The 15,204-nt window shown below is 61.0% G+C and overlaps 1 protein-coding gene across 1 annotated transcript in view; it reads right to left on the bottom strand.

Annotated features, from left to right (window-relative positions):
- The window catches only part of CTXN1 (cortexin 1), a 34,818-nt gene extending 20,174 nt beyond the window's left edge, over nucleotides 1–14,644 (bottom strand). Inside the window, exon 1 of the mRNA XM_064175220.1 lies at nucleotides 14,449–14,644. The gene's annotated coding sequence lies outside the window, so the exon portion shown is untranslated. The remainder of the gene's footprint in view (nucleotides 1–14,448) is intronic.
- Nucleotides 14,645–15,204: the final 560 nt, after the last annotated feature.

Below are 15,204 nucleotides of genomic sequence, written 5' to 3'. Positions count from 1 at the left end.
AGGCTTGCAGCAGCAGTGGCCTGGGAGGAGCTGCTTTTGGAATCATAGAACCTAGCAGGCTGGGAGAGAGCTCCAAGCTCCAACAGCCCAACCCAGCCCCCAGCCCTGCCCAGCCACCAGCCCATGGCACTCAGTGCCCCAGCCAGGCTTGGCTGCAACACCTCCAGCCACAGCCACTCCACCACCTCCCTGGGCAGCCCATTCCAGTGCCAATCACTCTCTCTGCCAGCAACTTCCTAACAACATCCAGCCTCAACCTGCCCTGCCACAGCTTCAGCCTGGGTCCCCTTCTTCTGGCCCTGGCTGCCTGGCAGCAGAGCCCAACCCCACCTGGCTACAGCCTCCCTGCAGGCAGCTGCAGGCAGCAATCAGCTCTGCCCTGAGCCTCCTCTGCTGCAGGCTGCACCCCCCCAGCTCCCTCAGCCTCTCCTCACAGGGCTCTGCTCCAGGCCCCTCCCCAGCCTTGCTGCCCTTCTCCAAACACCTTCCAGCACCTCAACAGCTCTCTGCAATGGAGGAGCCCAGACCTGGACACAGCACTCCAGGGGTGGCCTGAGCAGTGCTGAGCACAGGGGCACAAGAACCTCCCTTGTCCTGCTGCCCACACTGCTCCTGAGCCAGCCCAGGATGCCATTGGCTCTGCTGCCCACCTGGGCACACTGCTGCCTCCTCTGCAGCTCCTCTTTGCCACCACCCCCAGCTCCCTCTCTGCCTGCCTGCTCTCAGCCACTCTGGCCCCAGCCTGTAGTGCTGCTTGGGGTTGTTGTGGCCAAAGTGCAGAACCTGCCCTTGGCCTTGTTCAGTCTCATCCCCTTGGCCTCTGCCCACCCCCCCAGCCTGGCCAGGTCCCTCTGCTGGGCTCTGCTCCCCTCCAACAGCTCCACAGCTGCTCCTAGCTTGGTGCCATCTGCAAACTCACTGCTGCTGGACTCAATCCCCTGCTCCAGATCATCACTAAAGACATTGACCAGGACTGTGCCCAGCACTGCTCCCTGGGGCACACCACTGGTGCCAGCTGCCAGCTGCCTGTGGCACCATTCACCACCAATCCCTGGGCCCAGCCCTGCAGCCAGGTGAGCTGGGCTGGGCAATGCCAAAGGCTGCTGGACTCAGAGCTCTGTTGTTGCTTGCTCTCTCCTGGTGTTTCCCACAGGCTGCAGATGGAACCTGCACACCTCAGGCAGCTGGAGGAAAGGACTCACAGAAGCCTCAGCAGAGCCAAAGTCCTGCAGCTGAGCCTGCTCAGTGCTGTCCAGCAGGCCTGAGTGGCTGGAGAGCAGATCTGCAGCACAGGACATGGAGGTCCTGGTGGACACCTTGGCCAAAAGTCAGCTGCATGCCCTTGGGCAGATGCAGCTCAGCTGCTGGCTGATGTAGGGCAGTTGTCAGCTGAAGCCATCAACCAAAGCACAGATGAGGAGAAGAGCTCCACTGGAGAGTGAAATGAGGCAGCAACAGAAAGGGCAGAAGGTGCCAGAGCTGCAGGGCTCATTTCCAAGCAACTGGACAGCCACTGACAGCCTCCAGAGATGCCTTTGCCCCAGGCAGCAGCTCAGCCTGGTGTGCTCAGGACCCACTCTGCTGCCCCTTCCACAGGTCCCAGGCACTGCTCTGCTGCTCAGAGCCCAAGCAAGGTGGAACACGAATGAGCCTTGCCCAGAAGCTGCTTGCACAGGAAGGACCTCAGGCTTGTGAGGTCCCCAAGCAGAGCTATAGGCTGGGGACTGAGTGGCTGGAGAGCAGCCAGGAGGAAAGGGCCCTGGGGGTACTGGTAGGTAGTAGCTGAAGATGAGCCAGCAGTGTGCCCAGGTGGCCAAGAGAGCCAATGGCATCCTGGCCTGCATCAGGAGCAGTGTGGGCAGTAGGACAAGGGAGGTTATTCTGCCCCTGTGCTCAGCACTGGTCAGGCCACCCCTGGAGTGCTGTGTCCAGTTCTGGGCCACTCAATTCAAGAGAGATGTTGAGGTGCTGGAACATGTCCAGAGAAGGGCAACAAAGCTGGTGAGGGGCCTGGAGCACAAATCCTATGAGGAGAGGCTGAGGGAGCTGGGGGTGTGCAGCCTGGAGAAGAGGAGGCTCAGGGCAGAGCTCATTGCTGTCTACAACTACCTGAAGGGTCATTGTAGCCAGGTGGGGGGTGGCCTCTTCTCCCAGGTAACCAGCAATAGAACAAGGGGACACAGTCTCAAGTTGTGCCAGGGTAGGTCTAGGCTGGATGTTAGGAGGAAGTTCTTCACAGAGAGAGTGATTGGCATTGGAATGGGCTGCCCAGGGAGGTGGTGGAGGCACCGTGCCTGGGGGTCTTCAAGCAAAGCCTGGATGAGGCACTTAGTGCCATGGTCTGGTTGACTGGCTAGGGCTGGGGGATAGGTTGGACTGGATGAGCTTGGAGCTCTCTTCCAGCCTGGTTGATTCTATGATTGTGAACATCCCTTGGGAGAAGGAAATGAGCCAGTCTGGCAGACTGGGGGGAGCAGCTGAGGGAGCTGGGGGTGTGCAGCCTGCAGGAGAGGAGGCTCAGGGCAGAGCTCATTGCTCAGCTCCCTGCAAGGAGGCTGGAGCCAGCTGGGGGTTGGGCTCTGCTCCCCAGGAACAAGGGACAGGGCAAGAGCAAACAGCCTCAAGGTGCCCCAGAGGAGGTTTAGGTTGGGCATGAGAAGAAACTTCTTCATTGGAAGGGTTCTCCAAGCCTGGCCCAGGCTGCCCAGGGAGGTGGCTGCATCCCCAGCCCTGGAGGGGTTTCCAAGCTGCTGAGGGCCAGGGCTTAGCCCCAGCCCTGGAAGAGTTAGGCAAGGCTTGGAGTGGATGCTCTAAAAGGCCTTTTCCAACCCCAAGCCCTGCAAGAGTTGGATTTGCCACCCCAGCCTGCCCAGCTGCCCTCCCCTCCTGCAGCACAGGCACAGCTGGCACCAACAAAACCACACAAGGAGGATCTCCAGGGAGGCTTCAAGCAAGGAACCTCCTTGACTCACAAAGAATCTGCTTGAGGAGGGCAGATTGAGACTGGAGAGGAGGAAGGAATGCTTGAGAGTGAGGGTGGGGAGAGACTGGCACAGGTTGAGGGTGGGGAGACACTGGCACAGGTTTCCCAGGGAGGTTGTGGAGCACAGAAGCACCCAATGTGATCAAAGATCACATTGGGTGCTTCTGTGCTCCACAACCTCCCTGGAGGTGTCCAAGACCAGGCTGGATGAGCTCTTGAGCAACCTGTTCTAGTGGGAGCTGTCCCTACTCATGGCAGGAGAGGTTGGCACTGGGTTGATCTTCAAGATCCCTTCCAACCCAACCCATTCTGGGATGCTCTCTGCTCCTGTGCATGTTCCTGTACAGATCAAAGCTTTCCCTTCGTGTCCTCCTGCCAAACAGACTGCTTGAAGAGGGCAGATTGGGACTGGAGAGGAGGAGGAAGAAGAAGTTGTTTGCAGTGAGGGTGGTGAGACACTGGCACAGGTTGCCCAGGGAGGTTGTGGATCACATCAGGAAGGTGCTGAGACTCTGGCACAGGTTGGCCCTGGGAGGTTGTGGAGCACATCAGGAAGGTGCTGAGACTCTGGCACAGGTTGCCCAGGGAGGTTGTGGAGCACATCAGGAAGGTGCTGAGACTCTGGCACAGGTTGCCCAGGGAGGTTGTGGAGCACATCAGGAAGGTGCTGAGACTCTGGCACAGGTTGCCCAGGGAGGTTGTGGAGCACAGCAGGAAGGTGCTGAGAGCCTGGCACAGGTTGCCCAGGGAGGTTGTGGAGCACATCAGGAAGGTGCTGAGACTCTGGCACAGGTTGCCCAGGGAGGTTGTGGAGCACAGCAGGAAGGTGCTGAGACTCTGGCACAGGTTGCCCAGGGAGGTTGTGGAGCACATCAGGAAGGTGCTGAGACTCTGGCACAGGTTGCCCAGGGAGGTAGTGGAGCACAGAAGCTTGGAAACCCCTCCAGGGCTGAGGATGCAGCCACCTCCCTGGGCAGCCTGTGCCAGGCTTGGAGAACCCTTCCAGTGAAGAAGTTTCTTCTCATGCCCAACCTAAACCTCCTCTGGGGCAGCTTGAGGCTGTTTGCTCTTGCCCTGTCCCTTGTTCCTGGGGAGCAGAGCCCAACCCCACCTGGCTCCAGCCTCCTTGCAGGGAGCTGAGCAATGAGCTCTGCCCTGAGCCTCCTCTCCTGCAGGCTGCACACCCCCAGCTCCCTCAGCTGCTCCCCCCAGTCTGCCAGACTGACACATTTCCTTCTCCCTTCTGTGCTCCACAACCTCCCTGGAAATCTTCAAGGCCAGCTTGGATCTCCCAATCCCACCCTGCCCAGCACTGGAAGCAGTCCAAGGATGCTCCAGACAGTGAATTGGCTTTGCTGGGCTGTAACTAAAGAGGGAATTCTCCCAGCAGCTCCTCATCTTCCAGCCACATCTCCTCCTATCTAACCTAAAGCTCATTAGCTCCAAATTAAGCTGATCACTGCTCCTCCTGTCCCAGCAGAGGCACAGAACAATTGATCCCTTTCTAACAGCTTGGTTTGTTGGAAAGACTTCACTGCCTTTGCTCTGCTAATCAAATCCACCCCTCCTGCTCCTTCTTAACCCTTTCAAGGCCTGCTGAATGCTCCAGCAGGGTGGGAAGTGTGTTGGAGAGACAGAGGGGGATGTACCTCAGGCAGGGAACCAGGAGAAGCTGTGCCAAGACTTTCTGCTCCCAGCTGTCTCCAGGGATTGAGTCCAGCCTGAGAGCTTATTTGCAGGGCTGGGAGAGGGATGTGAGACAGCTCAGGGAGCAGTAAGGTTGCAGATGGCACCGAGCTAGGAGCAGCTGTGGAGATGTGGGAGGGGAGCAGAGCCCTGCAGAGGGACCTGGCCAGGCTGCATGGGTGGGCAGAGGCCAAGGGGATGAGACTGAACAAGGCCAAGGGCAGGTTCTGCACTTTGGCCACAACAACCCCAAGCAGCACTGCAGGCTGGGGACAGAGTGGCTGAGAGCAGGCAGGCAGAGAGGGAGCTGGGGGTGGTGGGAGAGAGGAGCTGCAGAGGAGGCAGCAGTGCCCAGGTGGGCAGCAGAGCCAATGGCATCCTGGGCTGGCTCAGGAGCAGTGTGGGCAGCAGGACAAGGGAGGTTCTTGTGCCCCTGTGCTCAGCACTGCTCAGGCCACCCCTGCAGTGCTGTGTCCAGCTCTGGGCTCCTGAATTGCAGAGAGCTGTTGAGGTGCTGGAAGGTGTTTGGAGAAGGGCAGCAAGGCTGGGGAGGGGCCTGGAGCAGAGCCCTGTGAGGAGAGGCTGAGGGAGCTGGGGGGGTGCAGCCTGCAGCAGAGGAGGCTCAGGGCAGAGCTGATTGCTGCCGGCAGCTGCCTGCAGGGAGGCTGTAGCCAGGTGGGGTTGGGCTCTGCTGCCAGGAAAGCAGCAACAGAAGAAGGGGACCCAGGCTGAAGCTGTGTCAGGGCAGGTTGAGGCTGGATGTTGTTAGGAAGTTGCTGGCAGAGAGAGTGATTGGCACTGGAATGGGCTGCCCAGGGAGGTGGTGGAGTGGCTGTGGCTGGAGGTGTTGCAGCCAAGCCTGGCTGGGGCACTGAGTGCCATGGTCTGGTGGCTGGGCAGGGCTGGGGGCTGGGTTGGGCTGTTGGAGCTTGGAGCTCTCTTCCAACCTGCCTGATTCTGTGATTCTATGAATGGCTCAAGGTGGGAAGGGACCTCTGAGACCATTTGGGCTGTGTTGGAAGGGACTCATCCAGTCCAACCCCTCTGCAATCAGGGTGGGCACAATCCAACAGGGACAGTGATGGCTTCAACCCAGCTCTGAGTGACTGCAGCTGAGCTCAGAAGGTAGTGAGGACATTATCCAGGAAAGGACAGGTCTGGGAGGGTCACTGTAGGGACCCTTACAGAGAGGCAGGTGGAGGGAAAAGGTTGGGAGGTCTCTTCCAACCTGCTTGATTCTGTGATTGTAACCTCCAAGCACCACAGCTGCTGCCAGCCTGTGAGAGGTTTGTGTGTGGAGCTGCCCAGCCCTGCTGCAGCCCCTTGGGCCAGCCTGAGCCTGGAGAACATCCCTGCCAAACGCCTCTGGGGTTGGCTGTCACAGGCAGGGGCATGACAGTGCAGGACCAAACAGAAGACCTGAAGAGCTGAGGCAACCGAGAGCAGCAATCCCCCAGCTGAGCTCCTCCTCCTCCTCCTCCCCAGCAGCAGCAGCAGCAGCAGCAGCAGTGTCAAAGCATCTCCATCAGCTGAGATGAGCTGATAAAAATGCAGGTCGATTGCAGGGGCAGGTTCCTCCAGCTCCTGGAAATCGATGCTGCTCCCATGGCTGGAGCAGACTGCTGCCGGCTCCGGGGGATGTTATCTCCCAGCAGCAGCGAGAGGCAGAGCTGCAGGAGGCCACCCCTGGCCCATCTCTGCTTCCCTCAGGGCAGGCTGCTAAGCCAATCTCACTCCTGCCACTTGAAGCTCTCCTCCAGCCCAGATGATGCTTCCCCCCCAACCCCAAGCAGCAGAGCAGCCACACAGCACAGGGACTGTATGGGGCAAAGTGGTTGCCCCGAGGGGGTTGAACTTCTTGAGCCTAACCAGACCCAGAGCCTGCCCTGGGGGTGGACACAGATGGCATCTGGCACGGGAAAGCAGCTGCAGGGCAAGCATGGACCTGCTGCAGGGACTGCATTGTGCTGGATCTCAGAGAGGGCTTGAGCAGGTCCCACTGAGCCACCAACACCTCCTGACCCCAGGCTGCAGCCAAAGCTCCCCAGGGCTCCTCCAGGCTGTGGCTCCATGGCCAAGGATGCAGCTGTGCTGCAGTGGTGGAAGAGGGCAGCCAGGCTGAGCCCTCCTGGCTTGGCTGAAGGCTTTTGAGTGCTCCTGGGGGGCCAGGACCTTGCTGCTGTAAACCTCTGAGGTCATCCAGTCCAAGCAGCAACCCAACCCCACCATGGGCACCAAACCATGGCCCCAGGCAACCCAACCCCACCATGGCCACCAAACCATGGCCCCAGGCAACCCAACCCCACCATGGCCACCAAACCATGGCCCCAGGCAACCCAACCCCACCATGGGCACCAAACCATGGCCCCTGGCAGCCCAACCCCACCATGGGCACCAAACCATGGCCCCAAGTGCCATGGCCACACACCTCCAGGGATGGGGACTCCACCACCTCCCTGGGCAGCCTGTGCCAACCCCTGACCACTCTGGCAGCAAACCCTCCCCTGGCACAATTTGAGGCCATTCCCTCACATCCTATCTCCTGTTCCTTTTGAGCAGAACCCAACCCCAGCTGGCTCCAGCCTCCTCTCAAGGAGCTGCAGAGAGCAATGAGGTCTCCCTCAGCCTCCTCTCTTCCAGGCTGCACACCCCCAGCTCCCTCAGCTGCTCCTCCCCAGCCCTGCTCTCCAGCTCCTTCCCCAGCTTGCTTGCCCAAGCCTGTCCCATTCACCCACCTGCTTTGGGCTGCAGCCAGTTGGGTGCCCATCAAGCCAGGCTCTGGCCCAATGCCAACCATCTAAGCTCAGAGAGCAGTGCTGGACCTGCCCCTTGTGCCAGGACACTTTGTGCCATCTCAGTGCCAAGTGCTTGTCATTGCTCCTTGCTTTGCAGCCCAGAATCCCAGCCCCATGAGCATTCCTGGAAGCAGCCTGGCACAGCAGGGAGGGTGACTGGTCCCAGCCCTCTGGAGACACTGCTCTGACTGGAACAGAGAGTCACAACCCAGAGGTGGGCTCTGCCCCAAGCCCTGGCACCGCCAAGGGAGGGCAGGACTGCCCTTGGCTGCTGAGGATGAGTTTCTCTGCCCTGTGCCCAGCTCAGCTCTACTCTCTGTGTCCCCCCACCACAGCTCCACCACCCTTGGCACCAACTCCATCCAGACAGGAGTCTGCTGGTGCCTGCTGGCTCTACCCGAGGCAGCAGCTCTCAGCCACCAGCTTCCTCCAGTGGGGGGTGTTGGAGGAGGCAGAACATCTGCCAAGCCTTGGTTGCATGCCATGCACTCCTGACCTGCAATGAAGAGGGCAAGGAGAGGCCTTTAAAGCTCATCCAGACCAATCTGGATCCCAGTGGGGGAGGGAAACCCAAAAGGCTACTCCAGAGAGGAGGAAGGGAAAAGAGAGGAGAGAGAGAGAGAGAGGGAGACGATTACAAAACAGGAGCCCTTGAAAGAGGCAGAGCAGGAGCTGGCCAGCATCACCCTCCCGGGCCTTAATCCCCTCATTAGCACACAATTAACCTCCCAAACCTGCAATGCAGCCTGGCTGCACCAGCGAGGGTCCTCCCAGCTCCTCCCTGCACTGCCTGAGCCCTCCCGAGCTGAGAGGCTCTGCCCTTGCACCACAGCCCAAGGATGCCCTCCGTGGGATGCTGCCAGCCCTCCTCTGTCCCCAGGTGGTGGCCACGGTTCACAAGACCCTGTCTGGAGCAGGTGGCCCAGCTGGCCAAGGGCCACTGCTGCCAGGTGTGAGCCAAGATACAGGAGATGCCCAGGGGTGTGATGCCCACGGTGCCATGGTAACGCTGCCTCAGCATCCTATTCCTGTCCCGGGGCGAGCCTCTCTTCCAGGAACTTGGCCCTGGAAGGGGCTGCTGGCCACCAGCCACCAGCCTCTGCAGTCCCTCCTGGGAACTCCAGACTCCAGCCTAAACCCAGTTTGCTCCTCCCCAAGCAGTGCTCTGACTGGAGGCTGCTCCGGAGCTGCCTGAAGAGCCTGGAGATGAGCTCAGCCCTGCCCACGCCCAAGCTGAGCACCGCAGGAGAGTTGGCATCTCCAGCACCTCCAGCCTGGAGGCCAGATGGGGAGATGCAGGTCCTGTTGCTCACCTCCTTCTCCCTTGCAAAAGTGGCACTGAGGTGTGCAGGCAGCCCTGGCAAATGCCAGCCTGGCAGTGCGTGGGCAATGCCTCCCCCCGGGGCAGGCCAGCCTGGCACAGGCTGCCCAGGGAGGTGGCTGAATCCCCATCCCTGCAGGGGTGTCAGGAGGGGCAGAGCTGTGATGCTGAGGGCCATGGCTCAGCCCCAGCCTGGGCAGAGCTAGAGAAGGGTTGGGCTGGAGGGGCTGAAAGAGCTTCTCCGATCCAAAGCCCCCTGCAGGCTGCCATAGGAGCAGGCGAAGCTGCAGCAGGCTCACTGCACCCTCCCAGCACTGCACCCTCTCAGCACTGCACCCTCCCAGCACTGCACCCTCTCAGCACTGCACCCTCCCAACACTGCACCCTCCCAGCACTGCACCCTCCCAGCACTGCACCCCCAGCACTGCACCCTCCCAGCACTGCACCCTCCAGCACTACACCCTCCCAGCACTGCACCCCCCCAGCACTGCACCCCCCCAGCACTGCACCCCCCCAACACTGCACCTCCTGCTGGCATGTGAGACTGCAGACCAACACCCCCCCAGCACCCCCCTTCTGCCAGGGCCCCTGCCAGGGAGCTGTGACACCTCTGGAGCGTGGGAGGAGAGCAGAGCTTGGATTGCTTCTGCTCCCCAGCCTGCTGCTCAGAGGCGTTTGGTGCTCCACAGCCCCAAGCAGGGCTGCAAGAGGAGCTCCATAAATCAGCTCCTGCCTGCTCTGGAGCCCTCAGGAGCTGTTTGTTCCTGTCCACGGGCTCAAGGGACCACACTCTTGTGGTCACAATGATCTCACCTCAAACTGCCTCCTGCTCCTAAGCACTGAGTAATCCAAGCAGCAAAGTGCTTCCAGAGAGAGTGCAGAAAGCCTCCCCCCAAAGGAGGTTCTGCTTTGGAGGGACCCAAAAGGCATTGAGCCCTGCCAGGACAGGAGGAGAAGAGCAAAGAGGGGCTCCAGAGGTCATCAATATCCATGGCCACATCTGTGCTGGAGCTTGGCAGCTTCCCAGCCTCCAGGTCACCACCTCAGCTAAGTGCCAGCTTCACACCAGCATCCTGACTCCACACACAGCAGCATCCTTCCAGCCAGGGCCTGAGGAGGTTCTTCACCACCTTCAGGCTCAGGCTCAGCTTTTAAGTGTCAGGAGGAAGGATGAACTCACTGCTGAGAGCAGAGCCAGGATGGGGACTTCAGGGATGCTGCTCCCTGGAGGTTTGGTTACTCCAGAAGCCCAGTTTGACACCAGCATCCTGCCTCCACATGCAGCAGAGACCTTCCAGCTGTGCTGGGAGGCAGCTGCAGAATGGCCTCACAGATCCCTCACTCAGGATGTCCCAGGTGTGCCCAGAGATCCTCTGGACAGCCCTTGGAGAAGGCAGATCCAGCAGAGGGGTAACTGGGAGCCAGCATCAGCTGCTGCTGGAGTGTGAGTGGGCAGGTTGCATCCATCCACCCCATGCCCAGGTGGCCAACAAGTCCCTGCAGCACTTAACAAGCAGAAACCTCTGAGCTGCCTCACCAGAAAGGTTCTTCCACCAAGGACTGCCCTTGGCCAGCAAAGCTGTTTGGGGTTGGGGTGCCCAAGCCTGGTCAGAGCCAGCAGCAGAGTGCAGCCAGGACCTGAGGAGGTTCTTCACCACCTTCAGGCTCAGGTTCAGCTTTTAAGTGTCAGGGGGAAGGATGAACAAGAAGTGGCCTTGGTCAAGAAGCTTGACCTAGAAGGGTTCTGCAGGTCTGAGAGCCACAAGAACACTGCCTGAGAGCAGAGCCAGGATGGGAACCTCAGGGATGCTTCTCCCTGGAGGTTTGGTTACTCCAGAGCCCCATTATGGGTCCCTCTTTGGGTCAGCAGAGGTTGCAGCTCCTCCCTAGAGCATCAGAGAGCTGATGGGGGTGGAAAAAGCTCTTTGAGATCATCCAGGCCAAGCAGCAACCCAACACCACCCTGGCCACCAATGTCCTCAGCTGCCATGGCCACATGAAGGGAGGCTGTAGCCAGGTGGGATTGGGCTCTGCTGCCAGGCAGCCAGGGCCAGAAGAAGGGGCCCCAGGCTGAAGCTGTGGCAGGGCAGGTCTAGGCTGGATGTGAGGAAGTTCCTGGCAGAGAGAGTGATTGGCATTGGAATGGGCTGCCCAGGGAGGTGGTGGAGTGGCTGTGGCTGGAGGTGTTGCAGCCAAGCCTGGCTGGGGCACTGAGTGCCATGGTCTGGTGGCTGGGCAGGGCTGGGGGCTGGGTTGGGCTGTTGGAGCTTGGAGCTCTCTGCCAACCTGCTTGATTCTGTGCTTCTATGTTCCTTGAACCCCTCCAGGGCTGGGGACTCCACCACCTCCCTGGACAGCCTGTTCCAGAAGAGGGAATTCTTCCTCATTCTCCTTCCACAACTCCTCCTCTCACAGACCTCCCAGCAGCCTCCCCCAGCTCCTTCCCTTGATCCTGGAGGAATCAGCTCCTCACCACCCTCCACCCATCTGGCAGCTTCTCCATTTCTCTTGATGCCTTCAACCTTTGCAGCCCTGCCCAGGGGAGCTGGGATGGAGCTGCCTAATGGCCATTAAGTTCCCCTTTGGAATATCAGGTTCGGATCCATCAGCAATTTGACTCTGGAGAGGATGTTTTGCTGTGAAACCAGAGCAGCTCCCAGGCGCCTGCCAGCCCCAGCACTGCTGTCTTGTCCCCCCCTTTTCCTCCCTGAGGAGCAGCAGCTCAGAGAGCCCAGCAAGGGTTTGCTGACTGCTGGCACCATGAGACAGCTCAGAGCCACGGGCCAGAGGATGCCACCAGCTCCTGTCACCCACCTCAGTGCCCGTGGAGGAACCTTGGAGCTGACAGCACAGCTCTGCTGCCACAGCCTTCTGGCTCGCAGGGAGAGGCTGGGAGGGACCTCTGGAGCTCACCCAGTCCTTGCCCCACAGCAGGGCACCCACAGCAGCTTGCCCAGCAGCACAATGCCCAGGGGAGGGGTTGGAACCTCTGCAGAGAAGGAGACTCCACAACCTCCCTGGGCAGCCTGCTGCAGGCCTCCAGCAGCCTCACACCAAAGGAGTTTCTCCTCCTGCTCAGGTGGCACCTCCTGGCTTCCACTTTGTGCCTGCTGTGCTGCTGGAGGTGCAGCAAGACACAACCAGCTGGCACCCACTCCACCAGCCAGGACCTTCCCCCTCTGCCATCCCATGCACCAACCTGCCTCAGGCACCACCAGAGCCACCCTTGGGCTGTCCCTGTTGGCCTCTTTGCCACCTCCCAGCCTCCAAGTGGAGGACCAAGCACCCTCCTTACCAGCACCCACAGTGAGGTAACCCCAGCAGAAGGATTCCTTCACCTTCCAGGTGGGGCCTGGAGATTGTTTGGGCTCAAAGCATCTGAGTGCACTTGCTGGGGGGGGGGACACAACACAGAAGGATGGAGAAGTGCTCCTTGAGAGGCTTTGCTTTGGGGTAAGAGCCGAGGAAGGGACTGCTGTGATGCTAATTACATCATCACCACAGAACCAGGCAGGGCTGGGAGGGAGCACAAGGAGCAGGCAGTGCCAACCCCTGCCATGCCCAGGGACACCCTACCCTAGAGCAGGCTGCACACAGCCTCAGCCAGCCTGGCCTCAAACACCTCCAGCCATGGGGCCTCAACCACCTCCCTGGGCAACCCCTGCCAGGCTCTCACCACTCTCCTGCTCAACAACTTCCTCCTCACCTCCAGCCTCACTCTCCCCACCCCCCAGCTTTGCTTCATCATCAGCAGGTTTGCTGTGGCTCATGCTCCCAGGGGCTGGAGAACCACCCAGGTTCGTGCCAGATGAGCTGTGCCTGTTTGCTGGAGCCCCAAACTGGCCCTTACTGGGGACCAACAGGTTCCTACAGCCTGCAGTGGCTCTGCTCAGCTCCAAGCCCATGCCCCAGGCTGGGTGGAACTGAACGGGTGGAGGCCTCCAGAGCTTTGCTGGAGCATCTCAGCCCAGCTCCGTGTGACAGAGCACTCGTGGAGGGGGACACACAGAGGGGACTGAGCCAACCCAGTGGTGGAACTGGGGTGCTGCTTCCCCAGGCTCTGCCCTGCTTGCTGCTCTGGCTCTGCTTTGGGGTGGGTGGGTGGCAAATGCTAAGGGCTGGGAGTGAAGCTCCTAAACCCATCATCATCATCATCATTAGCATCATCATCCTCTCCCCCCCACCGTGGCCAACAGTTCATGGTTAACAGGAGGCTCTGCACCAAAACTGCCTCCAACCAGCCCAGTGCTCCAGCCCAGTGCTCCAGCCCACTCCTCCCAGTGCTCAACCCCCTCCCAGGGCTCACCAAGGCTCCCAGCACGGCAGGGACCACTCCCACAGCTCCCACAGCTCCCCAGGGTGATGGTGTGTGTGTGTGGGGGGGGGGGTGTCGGGGGGGTCGGGGATGGTTTCAGTCAGCTCAGCTCCTGGGGGAGGCTGCTGTGGCTCATTCCTTTGTGCCAGGGCTCTGGGCAGTGTCCCCCACCCCCAGCAGACCTGCAGCTCCAGGAGGGAGGAATCGCCTCCATTTCAGCCAAAAGTTTCTCCCATCCAGGCCAGTTCTCCAGACCCAAAGGGAGGGAAGCAGTTTGGGGGGGGGGGGGGGGGGGGGGGGGGGGTGGGGTGAAGGGTGGGCACCTACCAAGCCCCCACCCCAGCCTGTAGCCCAAGGGTCTTTTCCCAGCCATCGCTTCCAGCAGCTGCAGAACTGCTCTGCTTTGCCACCGGTTCTCCCTCAGAACCCCTCCCTGACAGATCTCCTTCCTGTCTGATCCCTTCCCTGCCTGATCCCCTCCCTCACTGATCCCTTCCCTGCCTGATCCCCTCCCTGCCTGATTCCCTCCCTGCCTGATCCCTACCCTGCCTGATCCCCTCGCTGCCTGATCCCTTCCCTGCCTGATCCCTTCCCTGCCTGATCCCTTCCCTGCCTGATCCCCTTCCTGCCTGATCCCTACGCTGCCTGATCTCCCTAAAGGATCCCCTCCCTGCCTGATCCCTTCTCTGCCTGATCTCCCTCCCGGATCCCCTCCCTGCCGGATCCCCTCCCTGCCTTATCCTTACCCTGCCTGATCCCTTCCGTGCCGGATCCTCTCCCTACCGGATCCCCTCCCTGCCTGATCCCTTCCCTACCAGATCCTCTCCCTGCCGGATCCCCTCCCTTCCTGATCCTCTCCCTGCCTGATCCCTTCCCTGCCGGATCCCCTCCCAGCCCTGCCGTGCCAAGGGGCAGCAGCCACATTTCTGCCCCCTCCCCATTTCCCTCTCCCCTTCTAAGGGGGAAGCTTTCCCCACTCGTGTCGCTCCCACGAACCCTCCCAGCAGCACATTTCTTCCACCCCCACCCTCCCCTTTAAGCAGACCTCACCTCCCCGGGTACCCCCTCCTCAAACGGGCCTGGGCGGGGGGGAGCACACCGGGATGGGGGCACAGCGAGAAGCTCAACGCCCCCCACCCAAAACACAGCCCCCTCCTTATCCACACCCCCCACACCCCCCCCCCGCTTCCAAACCACCCTCCCCGCCCCTGCAGCTCCCGGTGCAGCTCCGGAGGCTCTCAGCCGCCGCCCCGAGGATGCTGCGATCAAACTTTCCCGGTTTCCTCCCTTTCCCGGTCCCCCCCACCCCTCCCCAACACCTCCATCCCCTCCCTAGTCCCTTTCTCACCTGCTCTCCGGGTGGGCAGGATGGGGCCGTAGCCACCCCGCAGCTCTCCGAGCCCATCCGAAGCGGCCCCCGTTAGCGGCTCCTTAGCGGCGCATCCTCCGCCGGCTACGGGCAAGGCAGCGGAGCCGCCGCCGGTGCTTGCGGGGCTGGGTTTGAATTCGTCCAACCCGCCCTGATTGGGCTGAGGAAGGGGGGGGTGGGGGGGGTGGGAATGGTTGGGGTGGGGCCCAGGATGTTTTGGGAAGGGAGGGGGGGGGGGGTGGGGATGCGGGGAGGGGAAGGATGTTGGGGGTGTGGTAGCTGGGGTGGGTGGGGGGGGCTGGGAGGAGGCAGGAGGGCGTTTGGGGTGGGGGGGGATGTGGGGATGCGGGGGAGGGTGGTACTGGCGGGGTGGGGGGATAATGGGAGGGGAGGGGTGGGATAACGTGGGGGGGGATGCGGGAAGGTGTGGAGCATGGGAAGGGGAGGGAGGGAGAAGAGAGAGAGATGTGGTACCTGGGAGATGCGGGGGAAGGGTTGGGGGATGTGAGGGATGCAGGAGGTGTGGAGGAGGTGATGCAGGGGGATGTGGTACCCAAAGGATGCAGAGAGGGCAGGGGGATGCTGTGCCCAGGGGTGCAAGGGGATGAGGGGGGGGGGGGGGAGGAAGGTGTGGAGGTGATGGTGCAAGGGGGATGTGGTACCCAAAGGATGCAGAGAGGGCAGGGGGATGCTGTGCCCAGGGGTGCAAGGGGATGGGGGGGGGAAGGTGTGGAA

The sequence above is a fragment of the Pogoniulus pusillus genome, chromosome 41, assembly GCF_015220805.1.
Source record: "Pogoniulus pusillus isolate bPogPus1 chromosome 41, bPogPus1.pri, whole genome shotgun sequence".
NCBI lineage: Eukaryota > Metazoa > Chordata > Aves > Piciformes > Lybiidae > Pogoniulus > Pogoniulus pusillus.
Note: the sequence above shows the minus strand (reverse complement) of the source record. Positions and strands in the feature narration are given on the sequence as shown.